The sequence below is a fragment of the Prionailurus bengalensis genome, chromosome B4 (assembly GCF_016509475.1).
Source record: "Prionailurus bengalensis isolate Pbe53 chromosome B4, Fcat_Pben_1.1_paternal_pri, whole genome shotgun sequence".
Taxonomy (NCBI): Eukaryota; Metazoa; Chordata; class Mammalia; order Carnivora; family Felidae; genus Prionailurus; species Prionailurus bengalensis.
Window position 1 is genome coordinate 92421360 of NC_057358.1, and position 24541 is coordinate 92445900.

General features: G+C 44.6%; 1 long non-coding RNA gene across 1 annotated transcript in view; it reads right to left on the bottom strand.

Annotated features, from left to right (window-relative positions):
- Window positions 1-787: 787 nt before the first annotated feature.
- The window catches only part of LOC122473957, a 40765-nt gene continuing 17011 nt past the window's right edge, over window positions 788-24541 (bottom strand). The window contains exon 3 of the long non-coding RNA XR_006294746.1: window positions 788-926. This is a non-coding gene — a long non-coding RNA (uncharacterized LOC122473957). The remainder of the gene's footprint in view (window positions 927-24541) is intronic.

The following is a 24541-nucleotide window of genomic DNA, read 5'->3' on the forward strand; positions in this document are numbered from 1 at the left end:
TTAAAATTTATACCCGAATAAACAATGTCCATCTCCAATAGACCCCTCTGCTCCATTTTGACACAGAAGTCATTCCCTCCTCTATGGATTAAACAGATTGAAATGCAGTAAAGAATATTCTTCTCTGATCCTGATGGAGGCAGCAGATCACTGAGAACTCAGCTCAGTTCTCAGGCCCAAATTGTTGCAAAAGCCAGGCTGCATTTGAATTCCGAGTGAGAGTCCAGAGAGAAAAATGCACAGCGGTTTCTTTCATGAACATTTTAAAGGGACGAGTTTGTTCATCACCTTGGTTGATTAGGGTCAGAAACTTGACATGATAAGGCTGAATATATCAGAAAAATCTATGTTTGCTCACTGGCCCATGTTCCTGACTAGTCTTCTCCAGCTCTAACTTTTCTGGATTTAGCCCTTGGTATATGCAAGTTGGTTTTTTTTTTTTTCCAAGTTTTATTTATTTATTTATTTATTTATTTATTTATTTATTTATATGAAATTTATTGTCAAATTGGTTTCCATACAACACCCAGTGCTCATCCCAAAAGGTGCCCTCCTCAATACCCATCACCCACCCTCTCCTCCCTCCCACCCCCCTGCAAGTTGGTTTTGAAGGGGGTGTGTGTGTGTGTGTGTGTGTGTGTGTGTGTGTGCGCGCGCGCGCGCGCGCGTGCGCGCGCGCGTGTTTTGCTTCTTTTCCTAGTTTGGGACAAAATCCTGCATAATTGTGGCATTTAACTACCATTAAGTGAAAAATAAAGTTCGCTGAAAACAATGAGTGTTGTCATACCTCATAAGAACTCACAGTACTTCCATCCGGATGCCTCCTTCTTGGGTCAAATATCTGCTGACGGTCTTTTCATTTCACCACTGGACCTTGGACTTCAGTCACTCTATGTCTCCCTCCTTGCTGCACTGCAGAGCCCAGCCTGTATCGAGAAATAGGCAAAGAATGTCTTTAGGGCTATCAACCTTCCTCTTCTTCCTCTCTGTGTGGGGCCTCACACCGAGTGGCTTAGGTACCCAGCGCCATGTTGAATGTTCATCCTCTTCCATCAAAATGATGACCAAGAAAGAATCTCAAACTTAATGATTAGAAGAGAGGAAGGGGTGATTATGTTGATAATAGCTTAGGCTTAGTGCATACTATGTGCAAGACACATGGTGCCCAGAGTTTTGTGAATGTTGAGTTAATGAGTTACTCTAGCAACTCTCTGCACTAGAGAATATAACTATCCCTCTGTGTTACAGAGAAGTTAGTTTACTTACCCAAGGTCATGTCAGTAGAATGTTGTAGAGCATGGTTTGGACCCACAGAGTCTGGTTTTGTCCACGATCTTAGTTATTATATAAGGAGAATGGGAAAGATTTCATTGACCAAGATGTTGAAGGCACTGTGCGAGATACCATAAGCATTATTTTACTTAATGCTCCTAATGAGCTTTTGATATAAAATTTTATAACCCCAATTTGCAAAAAGGAAGGCAAGAAGTAAGTGACTTGCTGAGCTTTCATAACTAGTTACGTGGTGGAGTAGGAATTGGAACCATGGTCTGAATGATTGCAAATTTCATGTTCTGTCCACCGTAGCACTTCAGGATTCAGACCATCAATCACACACTAAATGTCAGATTAAGTGTCAGACTAAGTGTCAGTCTTTTCAGATTTTGTACTTTAAATAGTATCAGAGTATTAGATTATTGCAGCCGTGATCACATGGGGTTGGAACTTTGGGTGGCAACTAGGAGGCAGGACAAACATTGTGTTTGGGAATTGGGGGAGTGGGCACTGAGATAATCTTGGATGTAGAGGTTACAGTTGGTAGGCTGGTGACCACTTGGCCATCCTGGCATGCCAGCTTCACCCAGAAGCTTTTTCTCTTCAGTTCGAGCCTGCTGTATTTGCCTGTGTCCAAGCCAATAGTTCACAGCCTCTCCAAAGGAGCCCTGTCTGAAACTAAACTCACCTTTACATCCTCCCCCAGGTTTAACAGTGTTGCCTAAGCTAGAAATGCCTTTTTTTTTCAGCCGTCACAAGTAATGAGTCTTTGAGTTCTATGAATTCTGCCTTTTGCAGACATTTCCAGTCTATTCTCTTATACCTCATCACTCATCTTATGCTTGCAAGGTCACTCATCATCATTTGCCTACATGATCATAGTTGTCTCCCAAGTGACCTCCTCTCTCCTGGTATCTCTCTCCTCTAATGTGCCATCATTGCTGCCCCTGGCATAATTGCCCTAAGATGGAAATCTGATCACATCACTTTCTTGTTCAAAGTCTGTCAGCGATGGGCCCCAAGCACTTATGTAATATTTCCTCAAACTTCAGGCTATGGTCTTTAGTAAAGTGCTCTTGGGGCTGTTGGGTTCTCTCAGACATTTTTAAAAATCTTTTTTTTTTTTTAATTTTAAGGACAGTTTAAAATGTAAATAGAGGCATCTTCTAGGACATTTAATGACCACTTGTAATCAAGGAGCCAAGTTGCCCTATTTTTATTGTCCCAGGCTACCGAGAAAGGAAGTGCAGTTGACACACAGGCAAGGGATGTGGTGGCCACGTGACATCACCACAGTCTTTTTGATGACAGTTTCATGCTAGTTTGACTAGAAAGAAGGATTGGAAGAGTTAGTGCATGGTCATGTAGGCATGCTGAGTTAAAAATAACACACATGCTTGTAGTGAGTGCCGTGTTCACATGCCAGTAGTCATTTGCTTCCAGTTAAATAATAACATCCGTTGCCTCGCGTGGGTTTTGTTCATTTGAATTAGATTGGGTTTTATTTTATAAATTTGTTTTGGTTTTATTATTGTATCATGGTTATAAACATTGGGAAATTATACCTGGTTTGTGTTTGTGTACATCTGGATGATGTTGTAATAAAAATAAGTTGTGGATACATAAGAATAGGTGATACGTTCTCTTTTAGAATATTTTTTTAAGTTTATTTTGAGAGAGAGACAGAGAGGGTGAGAGGGGGAAGGGCAGGGAGAGAGGGATAGAGAGAATCCCGAGCAGGCTCTGCACTGTCAGCCCAGAGCCAGATGTGGGGCTCGAACCCATGGACCATGAGATTGCGACCTGAACTGAAACCAAGAGTCCGCCGCTTAACCGACTGAGCCACCCAGGCGCCCCTCTTTTTTAGAATATTGATCAACACAATTTCCCACACCATGTTCAGGAAATACTGACCTGTGGGATCAAGTGCAAATTCCTTAGAATAGCACACGAGGCCCTTTGTGTGTTCTCTCTACCACTCTTCAGCCTCGTTCCTGCACCTTCCCCCCATACCTGCTCCTCCTTACTTGACTAGCGCTCCTTGGCAGTAGAGATGATTTCTTATTCGTATCTGTACCTATATGTGGACAATGAATGAATGTTTGTAGGACAAATGAATGAGCGAACATGTGATGGGAGGTGAGAGGAAAAGGAAGGCCATTCCACAGGCTTAATGGCCAACTTCTAACATTATTTTATTTTATTTTATTTTTTTATTTTTTATTTTTTAAAATGTTTATTTTTTTTAGAGAGAGAGCTCAAGCAGGGGAGGGGCAGAGAGAGACGGAGACACAGAATCCGAGGCAGGCTCCTGGCTCTGAGCTGCCAGCACAGAGCCTGACGCAGGGCTCGAACCCATGAATTGTGAGATCATGACCTGAGCTGAAGTTGGATGTTTAACCCACTGAGCCACTCAGGCGCCCCTGACCTTATTTTAAATAAGGTTCCTTGTTTGGCTCCAGGCTAGGACACATTGCAGCCCCTCTCATCTCCTCAGCCACAATTTACTGAGTAAGTCATTTACAGGCAGGCAAGGGAGAGAGGAAGGGGAAGGAGAAGGAGTGATGGGGGAGGGAAGGGGAGGAGAGAGAGGGTGAGAGAGAGAGAGGGTGAGAGAGAGAGAGGGAGAGAGAGTCAAAACTAACACTCATAGGGGAAGGTCAGACGCAGCCCATATCCCGAGGGAAGGAGTCATCTCCACGTGGTGTTTTCAACTTGGAAATTCTCAGAGGATCAAAGAGAGACTGTTCACATTGCCAGTAGTCCCAGAGCATATCAGCTGCTCGTCTCCCTCTCCTTTTTAGCTTCCAAAAGAAGAATGATTCATTTAAACAGACTTTTATGTGTACTTTATTTTTAGTCCAGGAAGTATTTGCTTTAAATATTGGTGTGTGGAATGTGAGTTGAGATCAGCTGATAGTCAGGGGCAAACAAGTGCCCGCAGAGGGGCGTAAGTAACTTAGCGAACAAAACTGCATGGCTTAGTATGACCTCTAAGGTCTCTGTCAGTTCCAGAATTCTGCTTAGTCAGTTCCTATTTACTGAGTGTGAGTCAACTGCAGTGGGTTTCTGCCATAACATCATTCTCATAAGGAGGGTTTGGGTGTACTGTGTGGCCAATGTCATTCCCTACAACAGAAGAACTTTCTTCTTCCCTTTCCCTCCTTCTTTCTTTTCACCATTCAATAATTGCTTCATGTGCCAGGCACCACACTAAGCCTGTCTAGCCATGGATCCTGATCAGACACAACAAAATTATAAGACAGGTTCTTCTTGTATCTGCATACAACTTTATGTAGAGATAATGGGGCGCCTGGGCAGCTCAGGCAGTTAAGTGACCGTCTCTTGATTTCAGCTCAGGTCATGGTCTCATGGTTCACGATGTTGAGCCCCACATTGGCCTGGGTGCTGACAGCAAGGAGCCTGCTTGGGATTCTCTCTCCCTCTCTCTCTGCCCTTCCCTGGCTCACTCATGCTCCTCCTCAAAATAAACAAACGTAAATAAAAATACGCTTTACGTAGAGATAATTTGGTTGTGACAAAAGAGACTGTCAGTCTTTGTTTGTTCCCTAGAAATTTGCCTTTTGATGCTGCATCTGGAGATGAGGACACCTGGGTCCTCCCACCTCCGGGACCTAGAGCAACTCGTTCACCTCTTTTGACCTCAGATTTTTTTCCTCTATAAAATGATGGTGGAAAAATACCTGCTCCTTTTTACATGAAGGGCAGTGATGAGGATTCCAATGAAAACAAGACGATCTGTATGAGGGAGCTATCAACTGCATCAGGCACCGAACAACCTCATGGGAGGGTTACAGTTCCCAGCATGCCTTTCCCCCACCCCTCTTGTTAGAACACTGCATCTTCTGTAAGTGAAGTGATTGACAAATAAGGCGTTAACTCCATACTGTTAAGTAGTCATGGTGAATATCTTCCCTCATTCTACCAAATAAAGGTACTCAGAGAGAAGGAGGCTAGAGCAGGGACACCTCTGGACAGAGGGGGCAGGCCACCACTGCTCCAGGAAGAACTGGCCCGAGGGTGTGCACCGTGAGTGAGGGCCACCGTGGAAAGACCCATTTCTCCTTCGTCTTCTGAGCTGCACGGATAGATGGAAAACAACCGAACGAGGGCTGTCTGGGCTTGCTCGTGTCCCTTTCCTGAGCACCTTCCCGTGGACAGCAGTTGTTCAAAGGAACGACACAAGCTCCCAGAGAGTTTTGATTAGTTGTATTTTCTCACTGCGCCCAAATGGTAAGACAAAGCCAGCCTCTGTGTCTTGGGGCTGTATGTAAACACTCTGTTCTACATCACAGTGATAACTCGGCGAGTTTGTAACTCCGTACTGCCTGGCCCCCAGCCCGCTCCCTTCCCATCCCAGCTTCACAGCTGCCTTCTGGTGTGGAAATATTTCCTCTGGGGAGGAAATATTAGCGCTTCAATGTGGAAATAAAGGGCTTTCCCTTTGATGTAAATATCCACTTGGTTCCTTACCGTTAGGAAATGCCTATTTCCTCTTCAAGGGAAGAGACCTACCCTACTGGTAATGGAAAGTACTTTCTCATTGCTATTTTGAACCTCATATTCAGGCTATTCCATTCATTCAGTCATCCCTTCACTCACTCACTCGTTTACTTGTAAATTGAGGGCCTACTATGTGCCAGATGCTGTTCTAAGTGCTTGTAATAAAGTAGTGAATACAAGAGACATGGCCCCTTCTTTTATGAAGTGGGAGGACACAGTCAATAAAACAAACAAGCATGTGTACAAAACAGCTTCAGACAGTGAACGAAGGAGAAAGAGTGACGTGCTAGAGAATGACCAAGGAGGGGCATACCTAGGAAGGCCTCTCCGAAGAAGTGTATTTGAGCTGAGACCTGAGGACAGGGGGATCTGGGACAGAGCAGTCTCTGTTAGGGGAACTCAAGTGTGAGGGCAGAAAAGGCCCAGCTCATGTGCTGAGAAATTAGTGCTGTTTCACTGACATTGAAAACAGCTGGGCGTACAGACTCCCAGATGTTTTCTGCTCCCTAAGCCATGTCACTTAAACCCGTAGGTTTAAGAAAATGGGCTATCTACTTCGCTGCTGATTTTCTCCCCCTTTGCCAGGCGTTTTCTAACAAAGAGAGTAACACAGATGGTCTAATGGGCTTCAAGTTACTGCCTTTCCTCAATTACCCCTATTTCTAGCTAAGCTCCCTGAACCTTTGCAGAGATCTCTGTCTACAATGCTTACTGAAGCCAAAGTTGGTATACAGTTTTTCCTAACTCTTCCCCCACCTCCTCCTCTACTAGACGTTGTGACCTTTAATCTTCAGACATAGACCTCAGTCTGGGAACTTTTAATGGGATTTAAGAATGCCCATTTAAGAAAGGACACCTGTGAACAGACACCAGCATCCTTGTTTGTATTGATGGGCTTTATCAAGAAGAATTGGGAGTGAAAAAACTCCCTTTATAAGTCAGTGATGTAGGAGAAAGAGAAGCAGCCCTCAGATAGGAAAATTATTTGCTAGACGTTAAGAACTATCTTACTTGCCATGTAATGCCCCATGAGAGCGTTCTTATACAAGTGCCCCAAGATGCCTCAAAGAAATTGCCTGGTGACGTGGCCTCTCTCTCTCCATCCTTTTTCTGTTTATGTGCCCATCAGTCCTGGGAGTATTTAAAATACATAGCAACCAATTTTTCCCACAGAGTTAAATTAAAAGATATAAGGAACCAGGACACCCGGGTGGCTCAGTCAGTTGAGCAACTCTTTGATTTCAGCTCAGGTCATGATCTCATGGTTCGTGGAATCAAGCCCTGTGTTGGGCTCTGTGCTGACAGCATAGCATGGAGCTTGCTTGGGATTCTCTGTCTCCTTCTCCCTCTGCCCCTCCTCTGCTCTCTCTCTCTCTCCCTCAAAATAAATATATAAACATTTAAAAAAAAAAAGGCATAAGGAACCAAAGAAAATATTCTACAACTCACATCACACAAAGTGGGTGTTGCAAGTGCACGAGATTTCTAGGCCAATTCAATTCCAGAGGCTCATTCATCTCATCAACAAGTAATGACAGAGTTCTCTCTGCCTCCTTGTTAAAACCTGTCCCTGAAGTCCACCCAAGGGGCTGACTTTGATCTCCAAGTTCTGTGCTGTGTACGTCTTTGTTAGGATGTGTTGTTCATTCCTACTTTAGGACTAATTTCTGCATACATCATTCACTGATTCATATTTATCAAGCATTTAGTATGAACCTGCAGTGTGGAAGGCTCAGACAATACCAACCTACCCACCATTACAGATGAGTAAATATGGCTCTTACTCAGAGGAAGCTTGAAATTTACTAAGAGGCACAGACCAATAGGCAAGAGTTACATGGGGTGACAAGTGCTTTAATAGAAGTAAAACAGGATGTGTGGGGAACACAGAGGAGGGAAAGGAGGGATGCTACTATTTTGAAGAGGGGCAGAAAAGCCTCTCTGTGCTTCTGCCAGTCTCCTCTTCTAGGTGCTTCCATTGCCTTTCCTTCTTTTTTCCTGACTCTGCAGACCCACAGGCCACAAATCATTACTGCTCATTTGGTTGACTCTCTAGGTAGTTTGAAGACATCATCTTTTCACCTTTCCTGTTCCGTCTGCCTCATTTTTGCCAAACCAAGCTTCCCTCCTAGCCTCCTCTGGCCACCCCACAACAAATGACCAATGACTTCCTGTTTATGGGAACACAGGGATACTGTCTCAGTGGGACAAGGATTTAGGGTTGTTTTCCCAGGAGTTATGATGCCTCATGCTCCTTCTGACATATCTAGGTTAAGGGCTTAGGTTTTATGGCTATGGGGAAAATTCTCTCTCTGAAGCTAACAAGCCTGTATGGGAATAAAATAAGCTCCTGAGGCTTCATTAGATCTGAGCTCTAACCAGATGATATAGGGTAGAACTAACAATAATAAATCAACTATTAAAATGAGGAGATTTGCATGCATTTCCAAGCCCAGGACCTGGTATACTTACTAGAATTTTAATAATATAAGCTGTGACCTTCAGGACTCTTATTACACATTGACTGACGATACTAAGTAGGGAAAATGCATTAATAAAGTCTATTAGATACTTCTGAGGAGAGAGGGAGAGCTTTTTCAAGATGAATAGTATTTCTGTGACAACTGTCACAGTTCTTCTCTTATTCTTTATGATTCTTACCCAGCCCATGTCAAAGGCAATGAATGAGGAGTTTACACCTTTGCTGTATTCTAGTGACCTTCTTCCTTTTACAGAATCATTACGTTGCTCAGTCACCCATTGGTCACTCATCGGCTTGAGACTAAATATTTTTATTAGGTTTTGATGTTATTTCTTCCTCCACCCACACTCTAGGGGCAACTCTCTCTTTATCTCTAATTTAGGCCTCCTCTGATAAGTGAGCACAATAGTGCTGATTGAACAGAAATCTCAGATGAGGGCCTGAGTCATCCTAGATAAGGGATCCAGTGGGGTAGAGCTCTGGCCGGGGTGCCTCTCCTTCCATAGAAGTGCAGGGTGTCCTCAAAGAACCCCTGGCCTCAAAAGTCTCCCATTGATCTTCTCCAGAGGCCAGAATTATTTATTTTATATATAACTCTTAGTAGGGGGTATTATATTATATAATTATATTATTATTAATATAGTTATATATTATATAATAGTTATATTAATGTAATTAACACAATCAATAATACAATTATAATATTTATATAATTATAATTAATAATATAATTAATATAGTTATATTAATACAACTATTAATAGGGTTTTTTCCTGTAATACCCCAATAATATATGTTCTTTATAGAACAGTAAAAAATAAAAGCCAAAAGTATAAAAATTAAAGAAAATTCTTAATTCCAACCTTCTTAGATTATAACAAACATGCTTGTTGACATGTATTTTTCTGGACTCTTCAGTATGCATTCGACCTGAGTATGTGCACACGTTTTAAATGTCTACTATATACATGTTGTTTGATTATTTTTTCTCTGTTAATTCCTTATTATGGACTCTTTTTAATATTATTACATGTTGCTCTATGTCATTTTAATGGATGCATAATAATTCATTATGTAGAGAGATTTAATGAAACCACTCCATTGTGGGATGGAGTTTCCAATTTTACACAAGTCTATAATAGACATTTCTCACAGAAAAATCTTTGCAAAGCATCTCTAGATACTTATCTTTAGGAACATTTCTCTGAGTCAAGGCAACCTGGATGTTTTAGCCCATTTTGGCTGCCTATAACAAATACCACACTCTGGTGGCTTATAAACAAATTTATTTCTCATAGTTCAAGATCAGAGTAACAGCATGGTTGAGTTCTGGTGACAACCATTTTTTGGGGGCGGGGGGTTGCAGGCTACCAACTTCTCATTGTGTGCTCACATGGTGGAAAGCAGAGGGCAATAACTCTCATGACTCTTATAAGGGCACTAATCCCATTCATGAGGTTTCTGTTCTTATGACCTCATCTGATTACTTCCCAAAGACCCTCACCTCCTAATATCACCACATTGTGGGTTATGGTTTCAACATGGGAATTCTAGGGGGACTCAAACATTCAGTCTGTAACACTGATTCATCTATGACAAGAGAGATTCATAGTATAGATTCTCAAGAAGAAACTCAGTGATCCTTTCTTTGCTGAAATGTGAAAATAATAATACAACCTAATTTAACTTTTCCCTCCTCTCATATTTACTCCTGCGAATCAATTAATGTTTGAACAGCTCCAGGGTTAGGTGCTCAGTATGTTTACATAGCTCCTTATAACTCACAAAAAATTTCACGTACAGTATCTTACGTTAGCCCCAGAATAACCTATACAGTAGAACAGATATTTTTATTATCATTGTTTTTCAAAGAAGAAGGCTGAACTCAGAGGGGATGAGTGACGCCTCTAATTTCTGCTGCTGGTCCACGGTAGAATCTTGGTTTCTGAATTCAGATATGTGGGGGAGTGGGGGGTGTAGGTGGGGGTGGGAGTAAAGGTCTTTTCGCAAAGCTCTGCTGGCTGCCTAGTATGTTACGTCACTCCCTTGGTCAGGAGAGACCAAAGCTAGATGGTCTTCACTTGTGGCTAGATGGGGCACATCTATTATTTCATTCATCAGTTAGTCCTCCCTGACTGTCTTTGAGGAGGTGAGTTTAGAACTGGGGATGAGGGAGTAGGATAGAGGCCATGGGATTTAGATCAGGAAGCAACGGCCCTAGGGGCACAGCTTAGTGTGAGGCAGAGGTGTGTCTAGGGGGAGGAGGGAAATGATGGTGAGGGTGAAGGGTGTGCTGAAGTACACCTGGCCCTGCCAATTGTCACTGCTTGATTGGTGCCATGGCGCTTCCTGACTTTGGGCTGGACACAGATAACTGTGATAAATCTACTTCCGTTTTATCATGCTCTTACCATTAGAGTGTCAAGAAAGTGAACACACATAGATCACGATGGAGAGAAGTCAACCTAGATGTATTCGTTTTTTTCCCTTTTAAAGTTTTGCTTGCTTTCCCCTCATTTGAAACTGCTTCTGTGATGTCACAGAGATAGCATTTGCCTGCCGGTCGCAGCCAGAAAGCTGTCACAGAAGCAGCATTCTTCAGGACACAGAGCCTTTGCTCTTATGAGCGCACACTGTAGAGGGCAAAGACCTGCCAACCATCTGGGAAATGCCGAGCACTGGGTTTGACGGAAGGGTGGCAAGGACGCCCTCTGGTGGAACTCTACTCATCCTCTAATCTGCCTGACAACAGGCTATATTTTGTAGCTCTAAACCAATAGTTATTTTCTTTCCCTGAATTTGTGTTTGAGGGTATTCTTAGAATATTCTGAGTACAATTCCTAGCTGCTTTTAATATCCACCACGAGCTGATAATCTCAAGTCAGTGGGCAATGGAAAAGGTTGCATTATTTTTTTTTTTTTAAAGGGTCAGATTAAATGTGAATTGTCTCCCACGCTGGCATGTTGGTTAATTATTTTCATATTTTTGTGCAAAGCCTCACAAAGTATGGTTTTGCAATGAGCCCTTTTTTAAAACCACCTCTCCCACCTGGGTGGGATTTAAGCAAAGCTCGGGCAGTTTGGGGCTATTTTTAGTCCTGATTAATTATTAGGCCAAGATAATTCCGAGTTTAGCAGCTTACTTGAAGGAGTCATGACAGCTGGGCTCTCAGGGCAGCCTCCGGTCAAAGCCGACATCTTTATGAAAAAATGGTGCTTTCCCTGCTCGTAGGGGGAGTGCAGGGGCAAGGGGAGGGCACATTCTGTGAAAAGTAGTATCAGCTTTGCCAGCTTGGAGCTAGTGAGTGGAGGAGAAACTGCTGATTCAGGGGCCTGCAGACATGGCTGGTCTCACCGCATTGAAACTAGGTCACTAATGACACATGGCAATAAGCCAAAAAGCCTCAGCCAGGATCTCTGAACCGTCCACTGGTGGCAAGATCCATTTTGCTGGAACTCCAGAAAGAAAGCAATCTGCCTGAATTTGTTTAGAAAAACCACCGAATTGCAAAACACACATGCTCAGATTATGATCTCACTCCCCCTTCCTTTATTTTCCGAAGCATTTAAGTTGCTTGTTTTACGGTTTCAGTTTATCCTGTTTCTATTCCCATGCGCTGAAATAACTCTGAAGGTCCTGGTTGGTTGGTTGGTTGGTTGGTTGGTTGGTTTGTGCAGCCGAGCTGATATGGTTGGTCTTTAAAAATATCTTTTTAATGAAATTTAAATTAAAAAAAAAAATTCGTCTCCACCGCTAAGTGGCAGGGAGCAGAATGGAGATGAGAATGACATTACCCTCGTTGATTCCTTCTATGATGACACTGAAATGGTTCTGACCCGTCTAGTCCACACCACAACAATCTTCATGAAGCTGTCCATCTCCATGATTCTAGCGGGAAGGGTCTGGGGTTGCCATTACATGATAAAACAGCATTCTACTTTTGTTTTGGGTAGTGTCACTCTGGGTTGGTGTTTTCCATTTCTGTCAGGAGTTCCCTGAGAAGGGGAATTTTGGACAGGAAGTCTGGGAATGGCTAATGATTCAATGCTGAGCTTAGGCCAGAGAATCCCAAACAGAAATGAGCTCTGTTGTCTCCTGCAGGGCCTGCTAACACCCAGATTGCTGGGCCCCACGTCCCAAATTCTGATTCAGTGGATCTGGAAGAAGGGCTCAAGGTCGTGTACAGGCTGCTTTTAGGCAAACAGACTTGAGGGATGGAATGTAGGCAGGGGCCCATAGAGAACCCCTGGCTGAACACAGACAGGCCCATCAGGTGACCCACCTCAAAATACCCATAGACCCTAACTGACCAAGGGGCTACTTACAACCAGACACAGTTATCAAAAAAGGGGAAATCCCATACGTTGCCATACCCCCTCACTTTCCTCCTTTACATACAGCCCCCACCCACTAGCACATTGCAGACAGCCTCTCCCTCGCTGTCCTGCCCGCTGCTCCACTTGTGGTGGACTCAAGAAACTTCTATCTCCTTTGTTCTGATTTGGGTGAATTCTTTCAGGACCCGCCATCGACTTCCATCCAATTGTCATCCCACAGTTGGGGGTCCCCATTCAATTGGAATGGACACCACAGGCTGTGAATTTCTAAGCAGTTCCCAGATGACCATATTACAAGAAGCACTAGCTCGGGCAGGTCAACTGTGGCCTCAACACTGTCTGTGCATAAGCAGTTTCCATGTCCTCAAGCTTCTTCCACTGTGCAGTCTGAGGGCAGAGACCATGCCTCATTCACTATCAGGGCTCCAGAATCCAGCAAAGTGTCTGACACAGAGAGAGTGCTCATTAAATTTTTTTAAAGCTTATTTCTTTTTGAGAGAGAGAGATTGGGGGAGGGGCAGAGAAAGAGGGAGGGAGAGAGAATCCCAAGCAGGCTCTGCACTGTCAGGACAGAGCCGATGTGCAGCTCGAACTCACAAACTATGAGATCATGACATGAGCTGACACCAAGAGTTGGACACTTAACCGACTAAGCTACCCAGGTGCCCCTAGAAAGTAGTCATTAGGGGCGCCTGGGTGACTCGGTCGGTTAAGCGTCCGACTTCGGCTCAGGTCATGATCTCGCGGTCCGTGAGTTCGAGCCCTGCGTCCGGCTCTGTACTGACAGCTCGGAGCCTGGAGCCTGTTTCGGATTCTGTGTCTCCCTCTCTTTCTGCCCCTCCCCTGTTCATGCTCTGTCTCTCTCTGTCTCAAAAATAAATAAACATTAAAAAAAAAATTAAAAAAAAAAAAGAAAGTAGTCATTAAATGCTTGTTGAGTTAATTAATGACTGAATCCTACCAGTTGATCTTAACACAGAAGCAGGTTTTCTAAAGGCCTGGGACTGCCTTCAATGGGTTGCACTGATTGTAAATCATTAAATTACTAAGATTTATATTAAAAACACAATGGAGTAAGGAGAAATTGGGCAATATACTCTCTCCAGGCCTGCCCAGGTTGAACAAAAAGAGCTGGGTTTGAGGAGGACACCGAGCAAAGATGGGCCCATCACATTTGATAAGGTGTTTTACCCATAGTTTGTAGTTAAGGACAGAAACCTTCCACGCGTGTCAAGCAGGTGACATGGCAACTCCCCCGTGGAGCTCCCCTCCACCCATGTACTGAATCTCATGGGGCAGCGTATAGAATGGTTCTTAGAGAAGAGTTTTGAGTGTGTCTTGTGTCTCAGGGACTCCTGTCTCTGCTGGGAACAAATGGGTAACCCCTGGAGATCAGCTGCTGAGACGGTTTGAAGCTGTGTGTTCATTTATTTCGACGGCAACCAAAGGGAAAATAGAGTTTGAGTCTGGTTTGGTCACAACGCTCCATGCTCCATGACCTTATTCTAGCTGCCCCAACTTGTCCTCTACTCTACCCTACCTCACGTTTTGCCCTCTATCAACACCATTTTGCTGGGGTTTTCTAACATAGACCGTGTTGCCCTCCTGCTTCTACCTCCCAAGCATTCCCAAGTCTGGGTAACTCTGACGTTGCATTTACGACTTCATTTAGCAGCCACTTTTTACGGGAGGTCTCTTTTGGTGTGTCTTCTCTGCATTCTCATGATACCCTGTGAACATACCCATCACTCATTTAATTATCTATTGAGTTACCGTTATGTGCTAGACATCAAAGGCGGACACAACACTTGTCCTTAAGTTCCTCATTATTGAGTAAGGGAATATGTCAACAAGATACGTAAACAAGTAACTATACTAGAAAGCACAAAGTCCTAAGATATGATTGCTATGGAAATATATAGAAAAGGCACCTAACCCTGACTTGAAGTGTTTTTTTTTTAAGGTTATTTCTTTATTTTGAGAGAGAGAGAGAAAGAGAGAGAGAGAGAGTACAAGTTGGGGAGGGAGAGAGGGAGGGAGAAAGAAAATCTCAAGCAGGCTCCACACTGTCAGCACAGAGCCTGACACAGGGCTCAATTCCATGAACCATGAGATTATGACCTGAGACGATATCAAGAGTTGGATGCTTAACAGACTGAGCCACTGAGGTGCCCCCTGACTTGAAGTGTTAAGGGAAGCTTTCCAGATGAAGTAACATCCTAGTCAAGCTCTAAAGAGTTGAATAGAATTAGCCAGACAAAGATATGGGAGAAGAGCATACCAGGGAGAAAAAAAGAATTTGCAAAGGTCATTTTCTGCTTATATGATTATAGACTGTAGATTTTGGAGGCTGAGACTATATTTTGTTCATTGGTCCAGCCCTAACTCAAAGCACAGAAAGTGGCACCCAAACAGATCTCTAAGAAAATGTTGGTTGAATGAATGAATGAGTAAATAAATGACTTAACCTCTGGTAAGAGGGCTGGTGAGGGTACTAATTAATCACAGAAAGTGAGGACTCTTAGAAAGTACACATTTGCTGGCTTAATGGTTCTCTATTCTAGTTCTTCTATGTTCCTTCCTGTATGCTTATCAACGGGTTAGCAGACATTATTAAAATTGCACAGACTCCCTGTGCAAGTGGATTTCATGTCCTGAATATGATCGTTGACATGGTTTCCACGTAGCAGCAAAATGTTCCAACCCGATGCTTTGAAAACCAATGGGCAATTTCTGTCGAGATTAACGCAAACAAGGTTAGAACTGATGGTGTATTTTAACGCTGCCCGAAATCTAGAGAAATCAAAATTTGTTTTCAGACTTAGGCTCTCTATTTTATCATAGCTGGACAAATACTCATTTTCGTTGTTGTTGGCATTGCCAGTTACCTCTCAAGGTGTATTCTGCCATTAATGGAACAGTGAAGTGTGTCCACAGCCCCCCACACCTGCTCACTCACTTTCAGGGAGCTCTGAATTTCTGAATCACCTTGGGAAAATGGAAAATGATTAACTCAAAGCAAACAGGTGATTTACGTTTTCTGAATGGATGATAGTGATTGAAGTGCTAATTGCTAAGAAATTTGCAGAGGAGTTCATGAAAGAACAGAGAGCACCCTCGTGTTCTCAGAAGTCACTTGAATGACAGGAGCGCTACTTTGAAGAGTAGGAAAGGCAAAAAAAAAAAAAAAAAAGGCAGAAAGCAGTGAGTGGGGGAATTTGGATGACTTGGAGATTCCTTATGCTACTTCTCCGTGCCGTGATTGCATGCACTGACATCTGGATACACATAGATGCTCTCAGCAAGGACTCACGGCTACCATGGCTCATAGTGGTTCCTCACAACTGCGGGTGCACGTTAGAATCATTTGCAGGGGGGCACCTGGGTGGCTCAGTTGGTTAAGTGGCCTCTTGATTTTGGCTCAGGTCATGATCTGTTTGTGAATTCGAGCCCCATATCGGGCTCTGCACAGAGGGCTTAGACCCTGCTTGGGATTCTATGTCTTCTTCTCTTTCTGGCCCTCCCCTGTGTATGCTGTCTCTCTTTCTTAAAGATAAATATATATATTTTTAAAATAATGTATTTAAAAAAATCATTAAAATTTTTTTTTTACGTTTATTTATTTTTTGAGACAGAGAGAGAGCATGAACAGGGGAGGATCAGAGAGAGAGGGAGACACAGAATCTGAAACAGGCTCCAGGCTCTGAGCTGTCAGCACAGAGCCCGATGCGGGGCTCGAACTCACGGACTGCGAGATCATGACCTGAGTCGAAGTACCTGAGCCGAAGTCGGTCGCCCAACCGACTGAGCCACCCAGGCGCCCCTAAAAAAAAATCATTCTGATGCTAGAGCTTTATGCTAAGGTGTGGGATAGGACCTGACTTTAGTGTATTTTTCTTTAAATTCCCAGGTAATTGTATTCAAAAACTAGGGTTGAGATTAACTGGTTGAAGTAGATTAGGAGTGCCTCAAGCCAGCTAGGGAGTGGCTCCTTGACTGACAGTCATTCCCCTCTGTGATCTCTCTGCAGGCACACTGGCTTGGAAAGGAGAAGAAGCAAAGAGGAATAATTAAGGGTTTCATATGATCCTTTAAAAATCCCAGGCTGAAGAGGCCTTAGGAAACACAGGTTACATGCACTTTGGTTGGTATTATTACCCTCGGAATAAAAAAAATAATAATGGAAAGTGAAGAGTTAGCTGAATTTTTTAAAGTTTGTTTATTTTTGAGAGAGAGCGAACCCAAGTGGGGGAGGGGCAGAGAGCGAGAAGGAGACACAGACTCTGAAGCAGGCTCCAGGCGCCGAGCTGTCAGCACCGGGCCCCACTTGTGGCTCGAACCCATGAGCCATGAGATCATGACAGGAGCCAAAGTTGGACGCTTAACCGACTGAGCCACCCAGGCAGGCGCCCCTATCTTTTTAAACGATGGGACAGTGGGTTTCCGGCAAGATACTTCCAGGAGGTCTTGAAAGATGTTAAGCAAGAAACTCACTGATCAGATACAGGGATCTATAAAGTGAAATTTGACGGGAATGAAAGTGCCGGCGGGGTGGGAGGCCGAGCTAGATAGATATCAAGAAATAAATGGCTAGAACTTTATCCGGAAAAAAAAAGAAAAGAAATTGGAGACCTCTCAGTGACGCCTAGGAGAAAACAAGGAAGAGTTCTGGGATAATAGCCATAGTAACAAAACTCAGATTTTAGTTTAGAGAACTGAATTAATTTTAAAAGTTATTATTTTCAGTACCATCAAAACTGTTAGGGTGGGATGCATAAGGAGGACACGGCACCCGAGTTCTGCCCACTAAAGATTTCCACAGGTGTAAAGCTTTCCAACCTTCGTATATTCCACTCAAAGCTCTGTACGTCTTTCAGAACCATACTATAGGACTCTTGGGAAAGTGTCTTCATAGAGGACATTCCAGTACCCATTTTATTTTATTTATTTATTTTTTAAACTTTTTTTTTCAACATTTATTTATTTTTGAGACAGAGAGAGACAGAGCATGAACGGGGGAGGGGCAGAGAGAGAGGGAGACACAGAATCGGAAACAGGCTCCAGGCTCTGAGCCGTCAGCCCAGAGCCCGACGCGGGGCTTGAACTCACGGACCGCGAGATCGTGACCTGGCTGAAGTCGGACGCTTAACCGACTGCGCCACCCAGGCGCCCCCCAGTACCCATTTTAATAACATACCATCACATAGTTGGAATTTGTGCTCATCTCAACGTCACATTCAAATTCACCTATAGAAAACTCTGGTCAGTCCAACAGGACTGGGTCTCTTTCCTTGACCGTTAGCTATTCTGAGTTTCCCTTTGGCCCCTCCCTGCTGGAGCCATTAGATTTACCAGAGCCCCAGAAGTAAGAAGCCTCCCTGGCTCCATCCTGGAAAGCCCCCAAGTTCTGTGACGTAAAGAAAACTGTATCTCCCTGGACCCTGGGGATCTCACAGGGCTCTGACTCCTTCAAGAGATGTGTGGCATTTTGTGGATGAAGCTACAAGAGGACAGCAGTCCTGAAAATAGTCACCCAACACTACCACCCGCTACTGTTGTCATATCCTGCTTGGCATGGTGGGCCCAGAGGTGAGAGGGTTTTTGTTGATTATCCTTGTACCTCACATGCGCACTTCCTAAAACTTGTATCTCACTGCCTAACTTAGGGCCAGAATCTCTGATTTGCAAACAGGATATTGGATCCCACAGAGTTCAAGCTTCTGCAGCAAAATTGAGCCATGTTTCAGCATCTTCCTGAGATAGTCCAACTCTGAAGCTCCCCATGTAGGTGTCAGTGTGTTTAAACTAAGGGATTTAAAACCAGGTGCTAGGGGCGCCTGGGTGGCGCAGTCGGTTAAGCGTCCGACTTCAGCCAGGTCACGATCTCGCCGTCCATGAGTTCGAGCCCCGCGTCAGGCTCTGGGCTGATGGCTCAGAGCCTGGAGCCTGTTTCCGTTTCTGTGTCTCACTCTCTCTCTGCCCCTCGCCCGTTCATGCTCTGTCTCTCTCTGTCCCAAAAATAAATAAACGTTGAAAAAAAATTAAAAAAAAAAATAAAACCAGGTGCTATCAGCCGATACTAGTCAAGAACCTGGTTGAAAAAGGGCCACTAAGGCTTTGAGCATCTGCCTGTAGGTCTTCCCTTACCAGAGTTCAAAGACTTCCGCTCTGACATCTCTTTGTCCACGGATGCCTCTTCTGGCCCCTTTTCTTTTTAGCTTGGGCCTGATATTCCTGGGTCAGGTCAGAGAAAGGGTTTGTCCTAATGGCATGGCTACCCTCAAATCTCCTATAATATCCACTACGCCTCTGAGTTCTTTGATTCTCCAAGATTTGTGGGAAATGGCCAATGAGTGTTAGTTAGGAAAGATCCACTCAGGATATGCCCGTACCTTGTTAATGATGCTATGCATCCGGTGGAGCCTGTATTTGAAAATGGACAAGGTCAACCCTGATTCTTCCAGGCAGCTCTGCATCTGGGGGATCAGAATTCCTGTGCTCCTGAGGCCTTGTAAAATATGTTATTATCTAAAGAAATCAGTACTTCCGTATATTTCATATCAGCATCATCCTTTCTATCAACCCCTTGCAAGTATCAGGAGCCCCAGGATATCTTGTGAATATCACTTAAAACTGAGGCAGCAGTTATGTGCCTCATATTATGTGCCTCAGTTATGTGAATATCACTTAAAACTGAGGCAGCAGTTACGTGCCTCAGTTATGTGAATATCACTTAAAACCAGGCAGCAAAATTGTCTTTTCCTTGTTCTTGGTAGCATCTGGGTCTGATTCTGTTTGCTCCTGAAAATTGGCTTTAAAAACTCTCCGGTAAAAAGTGTTGGGCATTCTCAACCTAGGTTTCGGGTTTGGGTCTCTTTTGGTGTCTCTTTACAAAGCAATAGTCTACCCAAATGTAACTTTTATCTGAATTTGTATCCTTCCCAACACACATGCGGTGAGGCTCAGAGCTAGTAGCTGCGATCTCTTACTCTCCTCAGAACGTGCAATTCCCTAAATGGTCAGGAGTTTTGCCTGTCGACTCTAGATTGCTCTCAGCCTAGGAACAGTGAACCCTGCGCTGCCAACTGACTTGACCTCGGCTTGGAACCTCCTTATTAGCCTCATCTGCATTTCCTCAGGTAAAACAACCGAAACTTTCCATCCTCTGAGGGATCGGTTTGGGACACTCTCGCGAGAGGGAATGGGACAAGCCAGCGCTTGAATATTTGTGTAGCTTTCTGCACATGGGGCGTGCTTAAGGATAGCCATGCTAACTGCCCAAATATGCTGCCTATAGGTCCGGACACGTACAGTAAGCATGCTAGAGCCGGCCCTGTGCACCCATCTACCTCTTGCAAACATCCTGCATTTGCCGTGTTCTTCTCTGACCACCACCCACTCCCACTCCTTCCCCGTCTCTCACGTATATGAGTGCTGGGAGGCTTCTGCCCTGCGGCCGCAGAATCCGAGGCCAGGATGATGGCGCAGGTGCTGGCTCTTGAGTGTCATTAAAGACTCCCTAACTAGCAACGCTGAGATCCAAATCTCTCCTCTCTTGGCAGCCTTTTCTGCTGGGCCTTTCCAGATCCGGGGGACTGAGGGCTGGAGGTTGTCTCCAGCAAGAGCCTGCTCCTGGAAGGCTGGAAACGATGCACATCCTTGGCTAATTCATTGTTTCCCAACCTTCTCCAAGGGGCCTATAACCCTGCAATACTGAAGAAAGGTTCTCTTTCAGCTACAGGTCTTTGTCTGTCCCCTTCCTTTCCACAGCGATTGAATGTCACGGGATCGTCTTTTTCTTCCTTCAGGTCCTGCCTTGCTCCCAGGCCTACGCTCTCCAGTGTTAGCAGTGGGATCCTCGAAGCTTTGCCGGGGACGCTGTGCGGCGTGCTCCAAAGCGTGTAGGTCGGCGGTGGGGTGAGCCATCAACACCCTAGTGGGGACTTGTAGCTCCTATATGTTCTGGCCCTCCTTTTCCTGTTTATTTTTGCTAATGGGAAGAAACATGGGGCTATCTCTGGCCTGTCAGCCACAGTTTCTGCTGCAGCGTTCTCTTCGGAAATTACTCAGGACCTGCCCTCTAGCTATGTTTTCTCTCTGCTGTTTTTCTGCCGCCTTCTAAAACAAAGTTTCCACATTCAGCTTCTAAGCAGAGGGTATTCTCCTTCAATATCTGGTTACAAAAGTGCCCTGTACAGCCTGTGGCTGCTCTCCCAAAGGCTGGCTGGAGAGGATACACAATTCTGCCCCTGATGGGAGGCAGCGTTTGCCCTGGGGCCATAAGTGACCTAAGACAGCAGGCACTCAAAGCTCTCCACCGGCTTTCTTCCCCCCTCCCCCCCATCAGGCTCCCACCATTTTGCATTCTGGCAGCATCTCAGCGGTGTGTTTCTGCCACAGTTGGAAGGTGCCCTCCACCCCACCCTATTCCACCTCCACAGGGCTGGAGCAGGGCTTCCCCGAATAGGTTCAGTTTGTAGGAAGTGACAAGTCGCTTTAACAAATGAGCGGCCCGCACCTCTGAGGCTTTTCAGCAAATTTTACGTGCACAAGAGTCGACATATAAGTATACAGCTCGACGAATCTTCAAAAGATGGATATCCCTGTGCAACCAGCACTCAGATCAAAAAGCACAGTGCCATCAGAAGCCCAGAGTGCCGCTCACATGCCTTCCTAGTCTCTCCAGACTTCCTAGCAGAACGGATTAGTTTTACTTGCTTGTAATCTTACACAGATGGAAACACACACGAGACGCTGTTTTGCGTCTTTTTCGTTCGGCGTTCCGTCTGCGCACTTCATCCACATGATTGCACGGGGTTATAGATCATGCATTTCATGTCCGGTGCGGTATTCTACTCGGGGAACATAGCACATTTTCAAAAATCGATTTTCCTGTTTTGCTCCAGATTTCGGCCACTGCAAACAGTACTGCTGTGAACATCGTGTCGTCTGTCTTTCGCAGGGGCACGCGTCGACCTTTCAGCTCTGTGCTGCCGGTTTTTCAACACGTGTCAGAATTCTCCCCTCCCCACACTTGCCACCGTTGGCATTTTCTGTATCTTCATTTTAGCCAGCGTGGTGGGTGGTGGTTTCAGCTTACATTTCGTCTTGCTTGGCTTTTGTGGAAGCCTCAGGTATGAAGTTCAGGTATCTGATGAAAGAAGTCACCATAGGCGCGTGCCTGTTGTAACTTTCAAGAGACGCAGCCTTTCATCCCCACTTTAAAAATGACTTGTTTGCAGAGCAGAGGCTAGCTTGAAAATCCAGAGTCCTTCAGGCAGCTGCATTCTGAGGAAACACGCCGTCCGGTCGGCACGCTCATTTGTTCACTCATCCACAGTCAGTGGCGAAGCCCTGTACGTGACAGGCAGTGTTCCAGGTGTTGAAAGAAATCGGGGAACAACACACAGCGAACCCTCTTAGGAAGTTCACGTTCTTGGGTGGACAGACAGACAATAAACAAGAAGTAAAATAGCGTGTTGAGCAGTGGCCAGGGCTATTGAGACAAGTAAATCAGCGAGCGGGAAGGGCCGGCACGGGTTTAAATGGGATGGTGAGGGACGGCCTCACCAAGCTGACGTTTGAGCACAGCACTCACACTGACTTGGAAACAAGCAGTGTGGGTATTGGGGGAAGAAACGTCCAGGGGGATCAGCACACGCGCAAATGCCCTGAGGTACGAATATGTTTGAGGAACAGTAAAGAGGCTGTTGGGAACAGGGTGAACAAGAGATAATGGGGTGCAGAGAAGAAGGCGGCTGCGTTGGGCCTTGTGGATAATTCTGAGCGCTCTGGTTTTCCCTCAGCTGTGACTGAAATGTCCTCAAAAGCTGTTCTGGTCCCACCTCTATGAAGCCTCCCAGTATCAGATCTTCCTTCCAACTGGGCCCCCTTGGTTCTCCTCCCACCACCTGGGATGGATCAGGTTAGTATCTCCTTCCTCTCACATCTTTCCTAGTAATTTAGAGGCTACGTGGCTGAGGCCGCAGGAAGGAGAAAGACCAGATGGAATTTGAAGACACTAATTTTTCTGTGATAGAATGCACACAGGGTTCAAACATTCCTGAGGGAATCCAACAGGCTATAATCCCAACTAGGCCTCAGCAGAACATGAGTATTGGCAGGCACAGTAACAGTTAAAATCAAAGGCCCGTGGGGCCTATCTTTCCCATCTGCATCGTAGAAAACCAAATCTTACTTTCAAGGTCCCTCACACCCTGCCCAAGTGTCTCCTGGGGCAACTCTAAGGGGGAATCCAGCATGTGCTCTCGATTCCGTAGCTGTGACTTTTCTGAAAGGAAATAGGAAAGCAGGGGTCTTGGCATCAGAACAGACTGATCAGGAGAGAAAAATCTAGAAAAAGTAACAGTAAATGATAAAGGGAAACGTTATCAACGTATGGTGTTGGAAAAACTTAACCACTGGGGGAAAAAGTAAACTCTTTGCTTTATAGCTAATACCCATATTAATTTCCATAAAAATACTAACTTCCAAAACAATACTATGAATAGTTTTTGTGTTGTTTTTTTTTAAACATTTATTTATTTTTGAGACAGAGAGACACAGAGCATGAACGGGGGAGGGTCAGAGAGAGAGGGAGACATAGAATCCGAACCAGGCTCCAGGCTCCAAGCTGTTAGCACAGAGCCCGACGCGGGGCTCAAACTCACAGACCGCGAGATGGTGATCTGAGCCGAAGTCGGACGCTCAACCGACTGAGCCACCCAGGCGCCCCTGAATAGTTTTGTTGTTTTTTTTTTACAACATGTATAATGGGGAAAGACTTTATCCATCATCCAAAAAATAACCCATCATCATTATATGACACTCTGTGTCAAAAACAATTCTAAAGCTTTATCTGTATTAAGTGATTTAATCCTCACAAAAGCTTATAGGTACTTATATGCACTTTTCCCGTTTTCTCAATGATACGGTTGAGCCATAGAGAGGTTAAGTAATTCTCCCAAGATCCCCATAAGTAATGGTGCCAGGATTCAAAGCAAATGATTGTGACTTCAGGGTCCATAGTCTAAATTACTTAACGGCAAAGGAAAATATGGAGAGATTTCAATACATGAATTAAACAGTGTATGGAAAAAATCATGCAGAGTAAAAGACAAACGGTAATAGGGAAAAATCATGCCACATACCTAACACGTAAAACATTAATATCTTACATAGAACATTTTCTCAAATGTTATTGCCCAGAACACTCGTGTCCTGAATGACGCCAGAGGGTATTCTGTGGGGGGGGGGGGGGGGGCGGGGAGAGAAGGAGGAGGAGGAGGAGGAGGAGGAGGAGGAGGAGAAAATGTTTGATGGTCAATTAAGCTTAGGATATGATGTGTTAAATCTGACCGTGGAAGTCTTTTCCTCCCCTCAACACACCTATTAACATCTCAAAGTGCAATAAATTCCCTGAAATACAGTCTAGAAAATGTCATCTTTGTGTGTAATGAGTTCCTACAATCAGGAAGGAAAATATAAATATCCCAAAAGAAAAAGGAGCACAAGAGAATAGACAATGCAAAAAAAGGAAAAAAAAAAAGTACAAACAGTTATTAGCATATGAAAACCTTGTTAATAATAATAATAAACCCCACAAACTTCTCAGGGATGATGACAGTGTAGGAGGACCCTAAGCTCACCTTGTGCCATGGTTACACCTACATAACACCTACATCAGAAATAGGTGTTGACCCAGAAAACAACCCAAACACTGGCAGAACAGACTCTCCAGAGCAAAATGTAGAGAAGAGGCCACAAAGAATGGAGATACAGTTGGCAACTAAAGGGACCCATGGGACTGTCTGCTGGAGGGAGGGATGTCACGTGCCAAGAGAAGGGGGAGGAGCATACCCCACCCCAGGCACCCCAGGCATGAGGAACCTGCATAGGGACGATGAACCACTAACATTTGGT